General features: G+C 51.2%; 2 long non-coding RNA genes across 4 annotated transcripts; both read right to left on the reverse strand.

Annotated features, from left to right (window-relative positions):
• Window positions 1-1,604: 1,604 nt before the first annotated feature.
• On the reverse strand, window positions 1,605-6,249 carry LOC123354713. Of its 3 annotated transcripts, XR_006574838.1 has the most exons (8): window positions 6,070-6,249; window positions 5,631-5,774; window positions 5,430-5,483; window positions 5,166-5,303; window positions 4,872-5,070; window positions 4,320-4,372; window positions 3,444-3,560; window positions 1,605-2,259 (listed from the first exon to the last, which is right to left on the reverse strand). It is a non-coding gene; the product is annotated as an uncharacterized LOC123354713 (long non-coding RNA). The 3 variants fall into 3 exon arrangements; XR_006574837.1 differs by lacking the exon at window positions 4,320-4,372 and having other exon boundaries at window positions 1,605-2,237; XR_006574839.1 differs by lacking the exons at window positions 1,605-2,259; window positions 3,444-3,560; window positions 4,320-4,372 and adding an exon at window positions 4,142-4,291.
• A 6,691-nt stretch (window positions 6,250-12,940) lies between these two features.
• On the reverse strand, window positions 12,941-18,188 carry LOC123354719. The gene is made up of 4 exons (XR_006574846.1): window positions 18,131-18,188; window positions 16,736-16,878; window positions 14,697-15,911; window positions 12,941-13,372 (listed from the first exon to the last, which is right to left on the reverse strand). It is a non-coding gene; the product is annotated as an uncharacterized LOC123354719 (long non-coding RNA).
• Window positions 18,189-19,631: the final 1,443 nt, after the last annotated feature.

A 19,631-nucleotide genomic window follows, 5' to 3' on the forward strand; every position in this document is an offset into this window, starting at 1 on the left:
CCACACGGTGTCACTGTTGCGCCATGCGCGAAATGCTCTGTGCATTACCCTGCGTGGCCACACGGTGTCACTGTTGCGCCATGCGCAAAATGCTCTGTGCATTACCCTGCGTGGCCACACGGTGTCACTGTTGCGCCATGCGCAAAATGCTCTGTGCATTACCCTGTGTGGCCACACGGTGTCACTGTTGCTCCATGCAGGAACTGCTCTGCGCATTACCCCGCGTGGCCACACGGTGTCACTGTTGCTCCATGCAGGAACTGCTCTGCGCATTACCCCGCGTGGCCACACGGTGTCACTAGTTATTTCCCTCATGGAGCCACAGAGACACTAGGTCGGGGTCAGCAACCTCCGGCAGCCGTGTGCCAAATACATCACTGGAGCAGATTTTCAATGGCACGCGGCTGCCTGCCGGGACTCCAGGGTGCCATTAAAAACCCTGCCAGCGCGGCAAGCCGCAGGGTCCGCGCTCCCGGGCTGGAGCACCGGGCCGAGCGCAGCAAGGCGCCGGCCCCTCCCCCGCCTTCTCCCCTCCCCCCAGATCCCTGCCGCCACACGCAGAGCTCTGGGGCCAGGGCTGCGCGCTCCCGTGGGGCAGCGTTTGGCTCTGCAGGGAGGGACAGACGCTCCCTACTCGTCTGGAGCCCTACCCCCGCACGTGCAGTGCTCTGAGGGGCGGGGCTGTGCGCTCCCATGGGGCAGCGCGCTCCCATGGGGCAGCATAGGCTGGCTCTGCTTGGAGGCTCATGGTAAGGGGATCTGGGGCTGGGCCAGTTGGGTAAGGGGTGGGGGCAGTCAGGGGACAGGTAGGGGGTAGGCTCCTAGGGGGGCAGTCAGGGGACAAGAACAGGGAGGCTTAGATAGGGGATAGGGTTCTGGGGGGGCAGTTAGGGGCAGGGGTCCCAGAAGGGGGTAGTCAGGGGACAAGGAGCGGAGGGGGTTAGGGAAGCGGAGGGGGACAGTCACCCAGCCCTCTGCCCTGAGCCCTGACCCCCCCCCCACACACACACACACAGACCCAGGCCCCTGCCCTGAGCCCTTTACCTCCCTCATACACACCCAGCCCTCTGTTGACTCCTTCACACACACCCCAACCCTGACTCTGGCACCCCCACACCTACCCAGCCCCCCCACCCTGACACCTGCACCCCCCTCACATGCCCCCAGTCATCTGCCCTGACTCTTGCACCCCTGCATATCCCCACCCCCACCCTGAGCACCAAACAGGAGCACCTGCACCCCTCACACCAAATGGGAGCTGCCCAGGTAAGTGCCCCCACACCCAGACCTCCTGCCCCAACCCTGAGCCCCCTTCCTCATTCTAGCTCCTGGCCAGACCCTTCAGCCCCAGCCCTGTGCTCGGTCCACTCCCACCCTCCGCTCAGTGCAGAGAGAGGAAGAGAATGGGCCAGAACCAGGGAGAAGGTAGCTACCCGCTGTGTGTGGGCAGGGCCCCGCAGAGCCTGCTGGCAGTCTAGTGGAACAGAACCGCAGACCAGCAGCGGGTTGAGCAGGCCAGGGGTGTAAGATCAACATTTTAATTTAATTTTAAATGAAGCTACTTAAACAAGGTTTTCACAATGTTTATTTTACAATACAACACTAGTTTCTGTGTCTATATATGATATAACTAAAGAGACCTTCTGAAAAACATTAAGGTTTCGTGTGTCAGGAATACATTTTAGAGTGAATAAATGAAGACTCGGCACACCGCTTGTGAAAGGTTGCTGACCCCGATATAGACAATAACGCTATTTCACTCCAGTGTCTTCCTAAATGTTAATAGTGCTTTTTTGATCTTTGAATCACAGCTACAGAAATGGACAAGACCCGAGCTAACATTTACCCTTCTATCTCTAACAATGCAGGCTGCATTTCAAACCTCTATTCCTTTACAGATCTTCCTAACCAGTCTTTAAAGTTCGGCCATGGGTCAAGGTCAGTTTGTGAGTTAATTAACTCCTGCTGGCCCCGTCACCTTACAATGAGATATTACATTACACGCAGATCACCACAAGGTCTCTGTGGCTTTGAGCTCCTTAGGACCTAGCCTTTAAAATGCTCTTTGCCACTGACCAATCCCTGTGAGAAGGGTGCAGGTCTCCTCTTTCTAGCTCCTCTTGGGCCGCTGGCACTTGCTGGGCAATGAGACCGCCCACTTCTGAGGGAACGGAGGTCTCTCCTTTACGGCGCTTTTCTCTCTGCCCCATTCGAACGCCCCTGGCTTAAGGACCACCCTATAACGAAGGTTTGGGTCTCCTTTGCCAAGCAAATTAAACCACAGGTCACTTTGACACGCCCGGCAAAATGACTGCCCTGTAACCAGGGTGTAAGGTCTTATCCCTCACACGCTTAAACTAGGGGAGCCTTTTTGTGCCTGTGGCTGAGCGACACCCCACCCCTTGAGAAGGCTTGAGCTTCTGTTTCTCTTAGTGACAAGAAATTCCCCCACAATTATTTCTACTGGGCTTTTTTGAGATTTGAAGTGAAATCTTACTTGCGACCTATCCAGGTCAGATACAACATGGTGTGGCGAAGGGGCAGCTGTAAGGGGATGGTGGAGGCCGTGGAAAATTCGCCCCTTTTCTCAAAAAAGCCAAGAAATGGCCCAACCATGCAAACGTCACACCGTCTGGAAATGAACAGGTGAGGTGGCGGGGGCTCCTTTCAGACCCTCACTTCCACCTCATCCTTCTTCAAGTCCTTTTGCCCTGCCCAATTTACACCGCTCAACCAACCACAAATTTGACCCTTTGTTTTCTTGTGCACAAGAAAGACACCGTCGCACTGATGAGTGTTCAACTGTAGACATTCGGACAGCTCCCTCAGTTATGTCCAAATTCCAGGCCTTGTGTCTCTTTGGAGATAGACAGAGGAGATTCCTAGGGCTACGTCTGAAGGGATGTGGCTATCCTTTCTGAAATGTGTTGATGTTCAGGTGTTGTAAGCACATGTGGTGGTATTCAGAGCCAGCACATGGGTGCACCTAACCCTACTAACAGGACTGCGTCACAAGGAAGAGGGGTCTTTTCTGGTAAAGGTTACGGAGCACCAACTTATTTTCTTGGTGAGCTAGGAAGGTAAGTCCGGCAGGGTGTCGCTGAGAGATGGAGGATTCATCGGAAAGGAGACACTCAGCAGGATCCCTCCCTTACCTGTTCATTTCCAGATCTTTTCACATTGGGGACTTCCCCCCTCACCTCACACCGAGTTTAAAGGAGGAGTATTTTACTAAAGAAAGGGTGACTGCCCTGTAATCAGGGTTCAGGCCCTTTTTCTCCTCTCTGCATTGGCCCTCTTAATGGCACCCAACATAGTCACTCTGCAGAGCAGATTCTGGGCCCTCCCCAGCCACAGAGCCCCATACCCAAGGAGGAAGCACACAGCCTGTGAAGAGAACTACAGCAAGTACAGATGAGGAATTCCAAGCAGTGACAGCTTACATGAGAGGCAGAAAGCTGAGGACCCTTCATGTCTCCTTAGAAGGATGTCCAGGCAGTTCAGGTCCACCTCTGCCAGCTTCTCCTCTGGAGACACCTCCTGGATGATTACTCTGCAAACTAATAAAGCCAAGCAAGAACTATCACTACACAGAGCTCTATGAACGCTCTCATCCCTGCCTCCCTCTCCTATTCCATGTACATCAGCTCCGCTTGAACACAGATGGAGTGAACACGGACAGTCACCGCTCCACTCCACTATCCACTACCCTGCATGATTTTTGTCCCTTCCTACTTCTTCATGGTTCCCGAGACAAAGCCTGTGGGGATGCACCCCTAGCACACCTGCCCATGTCCTAGGAAGGGAGACAGCACAGGGAGAGGAAAGGGGGGAGGGGGAGAGAGAGAGGGTGTGTGTTGGCCAACACAGTACAGAAAAGAGAGAGAGAGAAAGAAAGAAAGAGAGCGACACGCAGTAGGAAGGCAAAGAACTCACCCCCTGGATCCAACCTTCTCCTGCAGAGGACACACTGCTTGTGGACGGAGAAATGACCAGCCCCTGAAAATGGGGACCTTGTCTCCCTCGTAACTACAACTAGTCAGGAATCTTTTCCTACAAATCAAGCCCCTGCTAACGACAAGTCCCAGCCTGGAGGCAGGTGGGCCATTACCCGAGTCCTCACCAAGCCAGAGACTTATCTCACTGATGGTGACAGCTGCTCCACTCCCAGCTCGACGGCATCTGCATAGCCTGGCATCAACAACGCTCACTGTCTCATGGGCCTTGTGTGCTTTCCATCTCACAACGGGAGTGGGCTCTTATCCTTGACTTCATTCTCCCTCGTGTTTTGCTTAGTACCACAGACAAACAAAAGTTACCATTGGAATCTGCAGTGTTGTGTAGGTTCTTCTTCACTCATTTCCCATTACACCTTTATAGATACAATTAAAAGCACACAACGCACACTCAACTTCTGGAATTACTGGCCAGAGACTTCTGTGAAAGCCAAGACTATAACAGGGTTAAAAAAAGAACTAGGTAAATTCATGGAGGACAGGTCCATCAATGGCTATTAGTCAGGACAAGCAGAGATGGTGCCCTTATCCTCTGTTTGCCAGAAGCTGGGAATGGGCGACACAGGATGGATCACGTCTCGATTCCCTGTTCTATTCATTCCCTCTGAAGCATCTGGCATTAGCCAGTCAGAAGACAGGATACTGGGCTAGATGGACCATGGATCTGACCAAGCATTACCATTCTTACATTCGTATGTTAAGCAGTCTGTTGCACCTGCACCCAAGAGAGTCACTATGTAAAGGAGACTATTGTCTATTCCCCTGGATGTAACCCCACAGCTACTCCCACAATACGGAAATTCTCCTCCCACACCCAGAACAAAGCAGCATAGGTTTACGAGAAACCAAACCCACCTAAAGGGAAGCAGCCGTCTGTGCTAATCCTCTACCCTGCATTTATCTTAAGCTTCAGCCGTGCTGCTAAAGTAATGAAGTGTAGTTATGCGGGAGGCAGAAAGCTGAGGACTGCTCATGTCTGTTTAGAAGGATGTTCAGACTGATCAGGTCCACTTCTGCCAGCTTCTCCTCGGGCTGGGGCTCCTGGACACTTCCTCTGGAAAACCAATTCATTGAGCCATCAGTACAAACAGTTCTATTCATGCATGACATCTTGTCCTCATCCCATCCTCCTTCTCCCAGGCCATCTACCTGAGCCCAACTCCGTAAACAGAGTCACCGCTCCACTTCAGCACCCACTGCTCCTCATGATTTTTCTCTGCTTCAACTTCTCCATGGCTCCCAAGACCTGACCTGTGTGGATGCACACCTAGCACTCCTGCCCATGTCCTACGAAGGGAGACAGCACAAGGAGAGGCAAGGACATAGAGAGAGAAAGAGAGCATGTTGGCCAATAAAGTACAGAAAAGAGAGAGAGAGAGAGAGAGAAACATGGGAGGAAGGCAAGCAACTCACCACCTGGAGTCATCCTCCTGGATCCAACCTTCTACTGCAGAGGACACACCACTCCTGGCCAGAGAAATGAGCAGCCCCTGAAAAATGGGGATCTTGTCTCCCTCATAACCACATCTACTCAGGAACCTTTTCTTACAAACCCAGCCCCAGCTAACGGGGTGTCCCTACTTGAAGGAACAGAACCCTCAGCAAAACAGATACTTTTCTCAGTGATAGTAGCGGCTGTTCTGCTTCCAGATGGACGGCTCCTGCCTGGCACCAATAACGCTCACAGTCTCGTCACTCTCACTCGCTTTCCATTATAAGGGCAGTAGACTTTGACACGCGACGTCTTTTTGATTGGTACTAAAACGAGGGGATAAAACAAGTAAGCTACCGTCTCAGTCGGAAACGTCTCGTAGGCTCTTCTTTTCGCCTCTCACGCACGGCGGGATTCCGCTCTCCACCCATTACACCATTAGGACAACAAGTAAAAAGCACCCCTTACAACACCACCCAGAGTCACTCTGCACAGCAGACTCTGGCCCCTCCTCACCCTTAACCCCACAGAGACCTGTACCCAACAAGAAACCACACCGTCTATGAAGACTACTACAGTGAGTACAGATGACTGAGTTCGAAGCACTGAGCCCTTACTCACAGCCAGTTATGCAGACGGCAGAAACCTGAGGACTATTCTTGTTTCCTTAGAAGGATGGCCAGGCTGCTCAGGTCCACTTCTGACACTCTCATCCGGCTGGGGCTCCTGGACAATTCCTCTGCAAACTAATAAAGCCAAGCAAGAACTGTCACTACACAGAGCTCTATGAATGCCCTCATCCCTGCCTCCCTCTCCCATCTCATCTACATCAGCCCGACTCGATGAACAGAGACTGAGTCAACACTGAGGGTCACTGCTCCACTCTAGCGCCCACTACCCTGCATGATTTTCATCCCCTCTTACTTCTTCATAGCTCCTGAGACCTAGCCTGTGGGGATGCACACCTAGCACTCCTGCCCGTGTCCTATGAAGGGAGACAGCACAAGGTGAGGCAAGGACAGAGACAGAGAGTGTTGGCCAACACACTAGAGAAGAGAGTAAGAGAGAGAGAGAGAGAGAAACACAGAGAAAGGCAAGAAACTGATATGGGCCGTGAGCAGAACCCTCAGCAAAACAGACACTTATCTCACTGACAATGGCGTCTGCTCGACCCCCACATTGACGGCTGTTGCCTGGCATGAACAATGCTCACAGGCTCGCTGCTCTCACTCACTTTCCATCGCACGAGGCCAATAGACTCTGATGTGTGACTGCTGGGTTTAGTACCAAGGAAGAAGTAAAGGGAAGAAAAAAAGAATTAAATTACCATCTCCGTCTGCAATGTCACGTAGTCTCTTCATTTCACATCTCCCGTATCCCACAGCTCTGCCCTCAACCCATCTCCCATTACTACTTTACAGCTGCAACTAGAAGGGACCCATTTTAACTGCACCCAAAATAGTCACTTTGGGATTAAGGCTGGGGAAGGGACAAGAGTCTCCTGAGCAAAGAGCCTCGTACCCAACGAGGAAGCACACGGCCTGTGAAGGAAACAAGAGTGAGTACAGATAAGGAATTGAAAACACTGACTTCTTACACTCATAGCCAGTTATCCAGAAGGCAGAAAGCTGAGGACTGTTCATGTCTCCTTAGAAGGATGTCCAGGCAGTTCAGGTCCACTTCTGCCAGCTTCTTCTCCAGCTGAGACTCCTGGACAATTCCTCTGCAAACTGATAAAGGCAAGCAAGCAAGAACTATCACTACACCAGTGGTTCTCAACCTTTTGTACTGATGATCCCTTTTACATAGAAAATTTCTGAGTGTGACCCTCCCCTTATAAATTAAAAACACTTTGTATATTCAACACCATTATAAATGCCGGAAGCAAGGTGATGATGTTTAGGATGGAGGATGACATTTCACAACCCCCCAAATAACAACCTTGCGGCCACCTGACGGGACCTAAACCCCAGTCTGAGAACTCCTGCACTACATAGAGCCCAATTAAGGCCCTCTTGCCTGCGTCACTTTCGATCCGTCTTAGCCCCACAACACCAACAGTCACCGCTCCAGTTTCGCACCACCTGCCCTGCATGATTTTCGTCCCCTCCTACTTCTTTATGGCTCCCAAGACACAACCTGTGGGGGTGCACACCTAGCTCGCCTGCCAATATCCTAAGAAGGGAGACAGCACAAGGAAAGGCAAGGACAGATTGAGAAAGAGTGTTGGCCAACACACTAGAGAAGAGAGAGAGAGAAACACGAGAGGAAGGCAAGCAATTCACCACCTGGACTCATCCTCCTAGATGCAACCTTCTGCTGCGTAGGACACACTGCTCCTGAGCAGCCCCTAAAAATGGGGATCTTCTCTCTCTCTCTCAAAACCACAGCTAGTCAGGAACCTTTTCTTACAAACACAGCCTCAGCAAACGGGGCATCCCTTTCAGGAGCAAGGTGGGCCGTGAGCAGAGCAATCACCAAAACAGACACTTATCTCATTGACAGTGATGACTGTTCCATTCCCAGTCGGATGGCTTTTTCAAGGCATCAATAATTCTTGCAGTCCCATCACTCTCGCTCGCTTTCCATCACATGAGGGCAGTAGACTCTGACTTGTCACTTTTCCCTTGGTACTAAATCCAGCGGAAAAACAAGTCAGTCACCATCTCAATTGGCAATGTTGGGCAGCCGCTTCTTTTAGCCTCTCCCACATGGTGGGGCTCTGCCCTGAACCCTCCTCCCATCACGCCTTTATGACTACAAGTAGAAAGCACCCCTTGCGACGACACCTGAAATAGTCACTCTGCACAGACGACTCTGGTCAGACACACCAAACCTGTGGGGAAAACACGTAGAAATTGTGCTTCTTTTTGGCTTGTAACTTATTGCTTCTTGTAGCTTTTTGCTTCTAGCAAGCACGGACAAGGAGGAGCAAAGGGGACGGCTAGTTGAGGTGCACAGCGGGCCCACCACAGTCCCAGATTGCACGCCAGGGGAGATCTAGTCATTGAGTGTTGGGGTTCTTAGGGATTGGCATGTTTTGGCCTTGTTTTCAAATGGGTTTATCTTGATTTTTGGCTTATTGTCAAAGTCGGGGTGCTTATTTCCCCAGTGAAAGTTAGCAATTGTGACTCTGGTCCCTTCCCCAGCCTTAATCCCAAAGAGCCCCACACCCAACAAGGAAGCAAACAAAGTGTGAAGAAAATCACACCAAGAGCAGATGAGGAATTCCAAGCACTGACCACTTACCCACAGCCAGTTATGCACGAGGCAGAAAGCTGAGGACTGTTCATGTCTCATTAGAAGAATGTCCAGGCTCCTCAGGCCCACGTCTGCCAATTTCTCCTCCGGCTGCTGCTCCTGGACAATTCCTCTACAAGTGCCGCAAATAAGCCAACCAAGAGCCCTCACTACAAAAAATTCAATTGGTGCGCGAAATCTTGCCCTCATCCCTGCCTCCCACATCAGCCCCACTAGAGCAGAGACTCAGTCAACACCCACAGTCACCGCTTCACTCTAGCGCCCACTGCCCTGCATCATTTCGGTCCCCTACTTGTTCATAGCTCACAAGACCTAGCCTGTGGGGATGCACACGTAACACATCTGCCCTTGTCCTACGAAGGGAGACAGCACAAGAAGAGGCAAGGACAGAGAGAGAAAGGCAGACAGAGTGTGTGTTGGCCAACCCATTAGAGGAGAGAGAGAGAGAGAGAGAGAGAAAAAAAAACGTGGGAGGGAGTCAAGAAACACCAGCTGGAGTCATCCCCCTGGATTTAATATGCTGCGGAGGACACACTGGTCCTAGCGAGAGACATGAGCAGCCCCTGAAAATGGGGACATCGTCTCCCTTGTAACCACAACTAGTCAGGAACCTTTTCTTACAAACCCAGCCCCAGCTAACGGGGCATCCCTACCAGGAGCACGATGGGCCTTGAGCAGAGCGATCACCGAAGACGACACTTATCTCATTGAGAGTGGTGACGGTTCCGCTCCCAGATGGACGCCTTCTGCGTCGCATCAACAACGCTTGCAGACTCATTGCTCTTGCTCTCTTTCCATTGCACGAGGGCAGTAGACTCTGGCCTGTGACTTCTTTTCTCTTGCTACTAAACCCAGCACAAGGGGGAAAAACAAATCAGTTACCCTTTCAGTCAGCAACTTTGGGTAAGCGCTTATTTTCCCCTCCCGCACACAGTGGGGCTCCGCCCTCAACCCTATTCCCATTACACCGGTAGGACTACAAGTAGAAAGCACCCCTTGCAATGACACCCGAAATAGTCACTTTGCACAGCAGACTCTGGTCACACACACCAAATCTCAAGGGGGAAAATAAAACATAGAAATCGGGCTTGTTTTTGGCCTGTAGCTTATTGCTCGTTGTAGCTTGCTGCTTCCGGCAAGCAGGGGCAAAGGGAGGAGAGAGTCAGGGGTGCACAGCGGACCCACCACAGTCCCAGACTGCACACCAGGAGAGATCTAGTCATTGAGTGCTGGGGTTCTTGGAATTGGCTTGTTTTGGCCTTATTTGAAATAGGATTAGCTTGATTTTTGGAATATTGTGAATTCAGGGTTCTTATCTACCCAGTGAAAGTTGGCAAGTATGACTCTGGTCTCTTCACCAGCCTTAATCCCACAGTGCCCCATACCAAACAAGGAAGGAAACGGCCTATGAAGAAAATTACAGTGAGTACAGATGAGGAATTCCAAGTACTCACTGCTTACTCACAGCCAGTTAGGCAGAAGGCAGAAACCTGAGGACTGTTGACGTCTCCTTAGAAGGATGTCCAGGCTGCTCACGGCCACTTCTGCATATTCTCGTCTGGCGAGGGCTCCTGGATGATTCCTCTGCAAACTAATAAAGTCATGTAAGTACCATCACTACACACAGCACTACTGGTGCATTTAATCTTGCCCTCATCCCTGCCTCCCTCTCCCATCCCATCTACACCCGCTCGACTCGATGATCAGAGACTGAGTCAACATCCACGGACACCGCTCCACTCTAGCGCCCAATACCCTGCATGATTTTCATCTCCTCCTATTTGTTCATAGCTCCCGAGATCTAGCCTGTGGGGATGCACACCTAGCACTCCTATCCGTGTCCTATGAAGGGAGACAGCACAAGAAGAAGCAAGAACAGAGAGAGTGAGAGAGAGACAGAGTGTGTGTTGGCCAACACATTAGAGGAGAGAGAGAGAGAGAGAAAAAAACATGGGAGGGAGTCAAGAAACTCACGAGCTGGAGTCATCCCTCTGGATCCAACCTTCTGCTGCAGAGGACACTCCCCTCCTGGCCAGAGAAATGACCAGCCCCTGAAAATGGAGACCTTGTCTCCTTCATAAACACTAGTTAGGAACCTTTTCTTACAAACCCAGACCTTGCTAATGGGGCGTCCCTACCAGGAGCTGAGCCGTGAGCAGAGCAATCACCAAACCAGACACTTATCTCAGTGACAGTGGCCTTTGCTCAACTCCCCGATGGACGGCTCTTGCCTGGCATGAACAATGCTCACAGGCTCGCTGCTCTCACTCACTTGCCATCGCATGAGGGCAGTAGACTCCGACGTGTGACTTCTTTTTCCTTGGCACTAAACCCAGCAGAGGGAAGAAAAGCAAAATAAGAAAACAGCATCTCCGTCTGCAATGTCGCCTAGTCTCTTCATTTTACAGCTCCTGTATCCCACGGTTCTGCCCTCAACCCATCTCCCATTACTACTTTACACCTGCAACTAGAAGGGACCCATTGTAACTGCACCCAAAATAATCACTTTGGCATTAAGGAGGGGGAAAGGCCAAGAGTCGCCTGAGCAAAGAGCCTCATGCCCAACGAGGAAGCACATGGCATGTGAAGAAAAAGTACAGCAAGAACAGATGAGGAATTCAAAGCACCGACAGCTTACTCACAGCCAGTTATGCGGGAAACAGAAAGCCGAGGACTGTTCATGTCTGCTCAGAAGGATGTTCAGTTTCCTCATGTCCACATCTGCCAACTTCTCCTCTGGCTACGGCTCCTGGGAAATTCCTCTGGAAATGGATCTGCAAAAGCCAAGCATGAGCCATCACTACACACACCTCTATTGATGCTTGAAATCTTGCCCTCATCCCTGCCTCCCTCTTCCAGCCCATCTACATCTACCCCACTTGATGAACAGAGACCAAGTTAACACTGACAGTCACCCCTCCACTCCCGCGCCCGCTACCTTGCACAATTGTCGTCCCCTCCTACTTCATCGTGGCTCCTGAGACCTACCCTGTGGGGGTGCACACCAAGCACACATGCTCGTGTCGTACGAAGGGAGACAGCACAAGGAAAAGCAAGGACAGAAAGAGAAAGGGTGTGTGTTGGCCAACGTACTGGAGAAGAGAGAGAGAGAAAAACAACACAGGAGGAAGGCAAGCAACTCGCCACCTGGAATCAACCTCCTGGATCCAACTTTTTCTGCAGAGGACACAGCGCTTGTGAACAAAGAAATGAGCAGCCCCTGAAAATGGGGACCTTGTCTCCTTCAGAACCACACCTAGTCAGGAATATTTTGTTACAAACCCAGACCCAGCTAATGGGGCGTTTGTAGCTGGATTCAGGTGGGCAGTGAGCAGAGCAATCACCAAAACAGATACTTATCTCATTGACAGTGGCAGCTGCTCCGCTCCCAGCTGGACGGCTCTTGCCTGGCATCCAAAATGCTTGCGATCTCGTCGCTCTCACTCGCTTTCCGTAACATGAGGTGAGCCGACGCTGACCCTCCACTTCTTTTCTCTTGGTCCTGAACCCAGCACAAGGGGGTGGAGGAGAAACAAACGAGTTAGCATCTCAGTTGGCAACATCACATAAGTTCTTCTCCCATTTACCGCACCCCAGACCTCCACCCATAACCCTTCTTCTGTTACACCTTCAGGACCACAACTAGAAAGCAGCCTGTTGCACGTACACTCAGAACAGCCACTCTGCATAGGAGACTTGTGCCTTTCCCTCCTCTTAACCCCACAGAGCCATGTACCCGACCAGGAACAAAACTGGAGCGAGAACAGATGAGGAATTCGAAGCACCGACCGCTTACTCACAGCCAGTTATGTGGAAGGCAGAAAGCTGAGGACTGTTAATCTCTGCTTAGAAGGATGTCCAGGCTGCCCAGGTGCGCGTCTGCTAGTTTCTCCTCCTGCTGCTGCTCCCCCCCGATGATTTCTCTGCAAGTGCAGAAAACAAGCCAAGCAAGAGCCATCGCTACACAAAATACAATTGATGCGTGAAATCTTGCTCTCATCCCTGCCTCCCTCTCCCATCCCATCCACATCAGCCCCACTAGAGCAGAGACTCAGTCAACACCCACAGTCACCCGCTCCACTCTAGCACCCACTGCCCTGCATCATTTCGGTCCCCTACTTGTTCATAGCTCACAAGACCTAGCCTGTGGGGATGCACACCTAACACACCTGCCCGTGTCCTACAAAGGGAGACAGCACAAGGAGAGGCAAGGACACAGAGAGAGAGAGAGAGACAGACAGTGTGTGTTGGCCAACACATTAGAGGAGAGAGAGAGAGAGAGAGAAAGAAATGTGGGAGGAAGTCAAGAAACTCAACAGCTGGAGTCGTCCTCCTCCATCCAACCTTCTGCTGCGTAGGACACACTGTTTGTGGACCGAGAAAAGACCAGACCCTAAAAATGGGGACCTTGTCTCCCTCGTAACCACAACAGGTCAGGAATCTTTTCCTACAAACCGAGTCCCAGCTAATGACAAGTCTCAGCCTGGAAGCAGGTGGGCCGTTACCAGAGTCCTCCCCAAACCAGACACTTATCTCACTGGTGGTGACGGCTGCTCCACTCCCAGATCGACGACATCGACAACACTTGTGGTCTCACGGCTCTTGGTGCTTTCCATCTCACAACGGGGGTGGGCTCTTACCCTTCACTTCTTTCTCCGTGGTACTAAGCACAACACAAGAGGAAAAAAAAAAAGTTATCATCGGAATCTGCAGTGTTGTGTAGGTGGTTGTTCTCCAATCTCCCATTACACCTTTATAGCTCCATGGAGTCATGAAGAATCCCCTAGCTACCACCTGAGCTGGAACAAGAGTTGTACCAGGGAAAGAATTGTGCCCAAGCCTGGATGGGGTCCAGTCTGAGGAAAAAAAACTTACTGAAGCATCTCTGAGGGTGAGATTATCTGTGTTCAGTTTGATTAGACATAGATTTGCGCTTTTTAATTCGCTTGGTGACTCACTTTGTTCTGTCTGTTACTATTTGGAACCACTTAAATCCTACTTTCCGTATTGATAAAATCACTTTTTACTTATTAATTAACCCAGAGTTAACCTGGAGGGGGGGCAAACAGCTGTGCATCTCTCTCTCTATCAGTGTTATAGAGGATGAACTATTTATGAGTTTACTCCGTATAAGCTTTATGCAGGGTAAAACGGATTTGTGTGTGTGTGTACACCACTGGGAGTTGGGCATCTGAGTGCTAAAGACAAGCACACTTCTGTGAGCTGTTTTCAGGTAAACCTGCAGCTTTGGGGAAAGTAATTCAGACCCTGGGTCTATGTTGGAGCAGATGGGAGTATCTGGCTCAGCAAGAGGGTGCTAGAGTCCTGAGCTAGCAGGGAAAGCAGGGGCAGAGGTAGACTTGGCACATCAGTTGGCAGCTCCCGGGGGGGGGGGTGGTCTGTGATCCAACCCATCACAGGGGCCGTCACTGCCCAAAGTTCTATTGGCGTGTGAGATGCCACCCTCCCTCTACCACCCACCGTACATCAGCCCCACTTGATGAACAGAGTCAGAGTCAACTCCCACAGTCACCCCCACCACTACCAATGGAGGATCTAGTACCCATCATGCTTCTCTTCCCCCTCCCAATGCCCCAGTGGGATGCAGGCTCTCCAGCCCTAGACTGTGAGCATCCACCATTGCCCATGTTCTATGCAAGGAGACAAGGAGAGAGACAGAAATAGAGCGTGCACATGTTGGCCAACATATGAGAGCCGAGATACACATACAGGAAGGAGGCAAACTCAGCACCTGTAGTCACCTTCCTGGCTCTCCACAAAGAGTTATCGCACTTTGGGAAGACTCCATAGCACCTGACAATTCCTTGAGAGGGCACAAAGGATTCCCCCGAGCTTATCGTGCCCCCGTGAGATGCTGAGACCTTTCCTCAGGGGCCCTCCCCATACTCACAAATTCTCTCCACTGACAAGAGTATTTGCAGCCCTCCCTCACTACTAAACTTCAGCAAGTTTCCATTTGCTTTTACTCTGCAGATCATTGTCCAGCTTCCATCCCTAGGGATGGGCTCTGGGTGGCTGCTCCTTCTTTGGTCTCTGCCACAGGTTGGCCGATCTCTCATCTGACCAATCTCAGTATGACTGAAAAGAGAAAGAGAGAACACTTGTAAGCTAGGTCACCACTTGAGCATGCAAGAAAAACTGAGATACACGTCACTGGCTGCTGCTCCCTCCTTCTTTATTCTTCTTCAGCTTACCCAGGGCCTAAAATACTCACCACTCGTAAGGAGCTACAGCCCTCCAGGAAAGGGACAATCCCAGACCACTGCCAGCCACAGGCAGAGCTGGACCTTTCCCAGGACCCATCCCATGGATAGGAGAAGCATCTCTCTGCTCTCCACGAGGCACCTCACTCTGCAGATACTGGATAGAGAAATATCATTTCACAAAAACACGCTCCTGGCTCCTCCAACATTACAAGAGAGCTCCTCAGCTCCACTGCAAAGTGAAACAGCTAGATCGTGCAGGTCTGCTTCCTGCAGATGCTCCGCTGCCCTGGAGCAGCCCTCCGCAAGAACAGCGAACCACCTATGGAAGAGTCATCACTGCCAAAAACACTATAGGTGCACAAGGCCTTCCAGTACCTGCCTCAACTCTCGCACCCACTACCCTGCATGATTTTCATCCCTTCCTACTTCTTTATGGCTCCCGAGACCTAGCCTGTGGGGATGCATCCTAGCACACCTGCCCATGTCCTATGAAGGGAGACACCACAAGGAGAGGCAAGGACAGACAGACAGACAGAGAGAGTGTGTGTGTGTGTGTGTTGGCCAACACAGTAGAGAAGAGAGCGAGGGAAACATGGGAGGAAGGCAAGCAACTCATCACATGGAGTCATCCTCCTGAATCTAACCGTCTACTGCAGAAGACACACCGATCCTGGCCAGAGACCTGAGCAGTCCCTGAAAATGGGGACCTTGTCTTCCTTATAACCGCAGCTAGTCAGGAACCTTTTCATACAAACCCAGCCCCAGCTAACGGGGTTTCCCTACCTAGATGCAAGTGGGCCGTGAGCAGAGCCCTCACCAAACCAGTCACTTATCTCACTGACAGTAGCGGCTGTTCTGATCCCAGTTAGACAGCTTTTTCGTGGCATCAACAAGGCTTGCAGTCTCATCGCTCTCGCTCGCTTTTCATCGCATGAGGGCAGTAGACTCTGACGTGTGACTTCTTTTTCCTTGGCACTAAACCCAGCACAGGGGAGAACAAAGTAAATTAGCATCTCTGTCTGCAATGCCGTGTAGTCTCTTCATTTCACAGCTCCTGTGTTCCATGGCTCCGCCCTGAACTACTTTACACCTGCAACTAGAAGGGACCCATTGTAACTGCACCCAAAATAGTCACTTTGCTCAGTAGACTCTTGTCCCTTCCCCAGCCTTAATCCCAAAGAGCCTAAACCCAACTGTGACCAAGTGGGAACATTCTGAATGTTTTCTCTGAATACTGTGTGGGTGCCTCAATTTCCCCTACGCCTTTCTTAAATATCTAGGTGTGGGGGATCAGGGTGTATGATTTTTGCAAAGCTTAGAGGGCCCCTGTGATACTGTCTGCATAGAGAATGGCCGGCACTCTCTCCTGGCAACTAACGGCCTGGGCCCCTCCTCTGCAAAGGGGCCAACTGAAGGTGTCAGAGAACAAAGAGATCAGGTGACCTCCTGGCCCGGGAAAGGGAGAAAGGCCAGAGAGGAGGGGCTGGAGAGTCTCCGATTGGAGCTGGCTGGGAAAATGGAGGGGAGCCCAGACGGGGCTCAGGCCTCCTGGGCCTGTCCCCCAAGATGGACCTAACTGAGGGGGTCCTGTTATCTGTACATGCAAGACCTGTCTTGGACTGCGTTCCTGTCATCTAAATAAGCCTTCTGTTTTACTGGCTGGCTGAGAGTCTTCGTGAATGGCAGGAAGCCGGGGGTGCAGGGCCTTGTCTCCACCAAACTCCATGACACCAATGAGGAAGCACACCGTCTGAGAAGGAAACTACAGTGAGTACAGATAAGAAATTGAAAGCACTGACCTCTTACTCACAGCCAGTTATGAATAGTCCTCAGCTTTCTGCATTCTAAATGTCTCCTTAGAAGGATGTCCAAGCTGCTCAGATCCACCTCCTCCAGTTTCTGCTCTGTCTGGGACTCCTGGACAATTCCTCTGCAAGCGCAGCTGCAAAAGCCAAGCATGAGCCATCACTACACAAAGCTCTACTGGTGCTTGAAATCCTGCCCTCATCCCTGTCTCCCTCTTCCATCCCATCTACATCGGCAACACTCAATGAACAGAGACCAAGTGAACACCAACAGTAACTACTCCACTTTAGCGCCCACTGCCCCACATGATTTTCGTCTCCTCCTACTTCTTCATTGCTCCTGAAACACAGCCTGTGGGGTGCACACCTAGTACGCGTGCCCGTGTGCTATGATGGGAGATAGCACAAGGAAAGGCAAGGACAGTCAGAGAGAGAGAGAGAGAGAGAAACACGGGAGGAAGGCAAGCAATTCGCCACCTAGAGTCATCCTCCTGGATCTAACCTTCTGCTGCAGATGATACACCGCTCCTGGCCAGAGAACTGAGCACCCCCTGAAAATAGGGACCTGGTCCAGGGGCAACTCCAGGCCTCAGCATGCCAAGCGCGTGCTTGAGGCAGCATGCCGCGGGGAGCGCTCTGCCAGTCGCCGGGAGGGCAGCAGGCGGCTCCGGTGGACCTCCCGCAGGCGTCCCTGCGGAGGGTCCGCTGGTCCCGCGGCTTCGGTGGAGCATCCGCAAGCATGCCTGTGGGAGGTCCACCGGAGCCGCAAGACCGGCGACCGGCACAGCGCCCCCCACGACGTGCCGCCGTGCTTGGAGCGGCGAAATGGCTAGAGCTGCCCCTGACCTGGTCTCCCTCATAACCACAGCTAGACAAAAACATTTCCTTACAAACACAGCCCCAGCTAACAGGACATCTCTACCAAGAGCAAGGTGGACTGTGAGCAGAGAAATCACCAAAACAGACACTTATCCTCATTGAGAGTGGCGGCTATTCTGTTCCCAGTGGGACAGCTTTTTCGTGGCATTAATAATTATCGAGGCCCTCTTGCTCTCACTTGATTTCCATTGCATGAGTGCAGGAGACTCTGATGTGACACCCAGCGGGGTAGGAGGAGGGGGAGATGAAAAAAAATTAGCACCTCCCTCTACAATGTCGCAGTCTCTTCATTTCACAAATCCTGTATCCCACGGCTCTGCCCTCAACCCATCTCGCATTACACCTTTAACATTACAACCAAAAAGCAGCCCTTGCGCCCGACATAGTCACTCTGGCCCCTCCCCAGCATGAATCCCACAGAGCCCCGTACCCAAAGACGAAGCACACGGTCTGTGAAGGATACTACAGCGAGTACAGATGAGGAATTGAAAGCACTGACCATTTACTCACAGCCAGTTATGCAGAAGGCAGAAAGATGACCACTATTCATGTCTCCTTAGAAGGATGTCCAGGCTGCTCAGGTCCACTTCTGCATATTCTCGCCCATCAAGGGCTCCTGGATGATTCCTCTTCAAACTAATAAAGTCAAGCAAGTACCATCACTACACAGAGCTCTACTGGTGCATTTAATCTTGCCCTCATCCCTGCCTCCCTCTCCCATCCCATCCACATCCGCCCGACTCGATGAACAGACTGAGTCAACATCCACAGACACCGTGCCACTCTAGCGCCCACTGCCCTGCATGATTTTCATCCCCTCCTACTTGTTCATAGCTCCCGAGACCTAACCTGTGGGGATGCACACCTAGCACGCCTGCCCATGTGCTATGAAGGGAGACGGGATAAGGAGAGGCAAGGACAGAGACAGAGACAGAAAGAGAGTGTTGGCCAACACATTAGAGGAGAGAGAGAGAGAAAAACGTGAGAAGAAGTCAAGAAACTCACCAGATGTCATCCCCCTGGATCCAACCTTCTGCTGCAGAGAACACACTGCTTGTGGACAGAGAAATGACCAGCCCCTGAAAATGGGGACCTTGTCTCCCTCGTAACTACAGCTATTCAAGAACCTTTTCCTACAAACTCAGCCCCAGCTAATGACAAGTCCGGGCCTAGAGGCAGGTGGGCCGTTACCAGAGTCCTCACCAAACCAGACACTTATCTCACTGATGGTGACATCCGCTCCACTCCCAGCTTCATGGCATCTGCATAGCCTGGAATCCACAACGCTCACTGTCTCACGGCTCTTGGGCGCCTTCCATCTCACAATTGGGGTGGGCTCTTACCCTTCACTTCTTTCTCCGTGGTACTAAGCACAACACAAGAGGAAAAAACAGAAGTTATCATCGGAATCTGCAGTGTTGTGTAGGTTCTTCTTCTCCCATCTCCCATTACATCTTTATAGATACAATTAAAAAGCACACAACGCACACTCAGCCTTTGGAGCTCCTGGCCAGAGAATGCTGTGAAAGCCAAGACTATAATGGGGTTCAAGTAAGAACTAGGTACAGTAACTCCTAACTTAACATTCTCGTTATGTTCTTGAAAAATGCGACTAAGTGAAACGATGTTAAGCAAGTCCAATTTCCCCATAAGCATGAATGTAAATGGGGGGGGGGGGGGTACGCTGCAGGGAATTATTTTTTGCCATACAGTATTTAAAGTTTATTAGAGAATATTTAAAAATAAATGATACAAACTGTTTGAAGCGTCAGTTATTGTGTCATTGGGGGTAACATACAGGTTGTAGGGGGGTGTTAGCGTTTTGGTATTGGACGGCATATACATATACACAGTCTGTCATGTCCCCAATGCGGGGTATACGGTGGGTGAGTTCAAGGTACAACCAGCAAGCAGTGAGGGTACATCACTCATACAAACAGGTTATGGATAGTCATGGGCATGAATAAATGAGCGGACTGGGTAATGATGACAGGATGACCCTCACAGGGCA

Source organism: Mauremys mutica, chromosome 22, assembly GCF_020497125.1.
Source record: "Mauremys mutica isolate MM-2020 ecotype Southern chromosome 22, ASM2049712v1, whole genome shotgun sequence".
Taxonomy (NCBI): Eukaryota; Metazoa; Chordata; order Testudines; family Geoemydidae; genus Mauremys; species Mauremys mutica.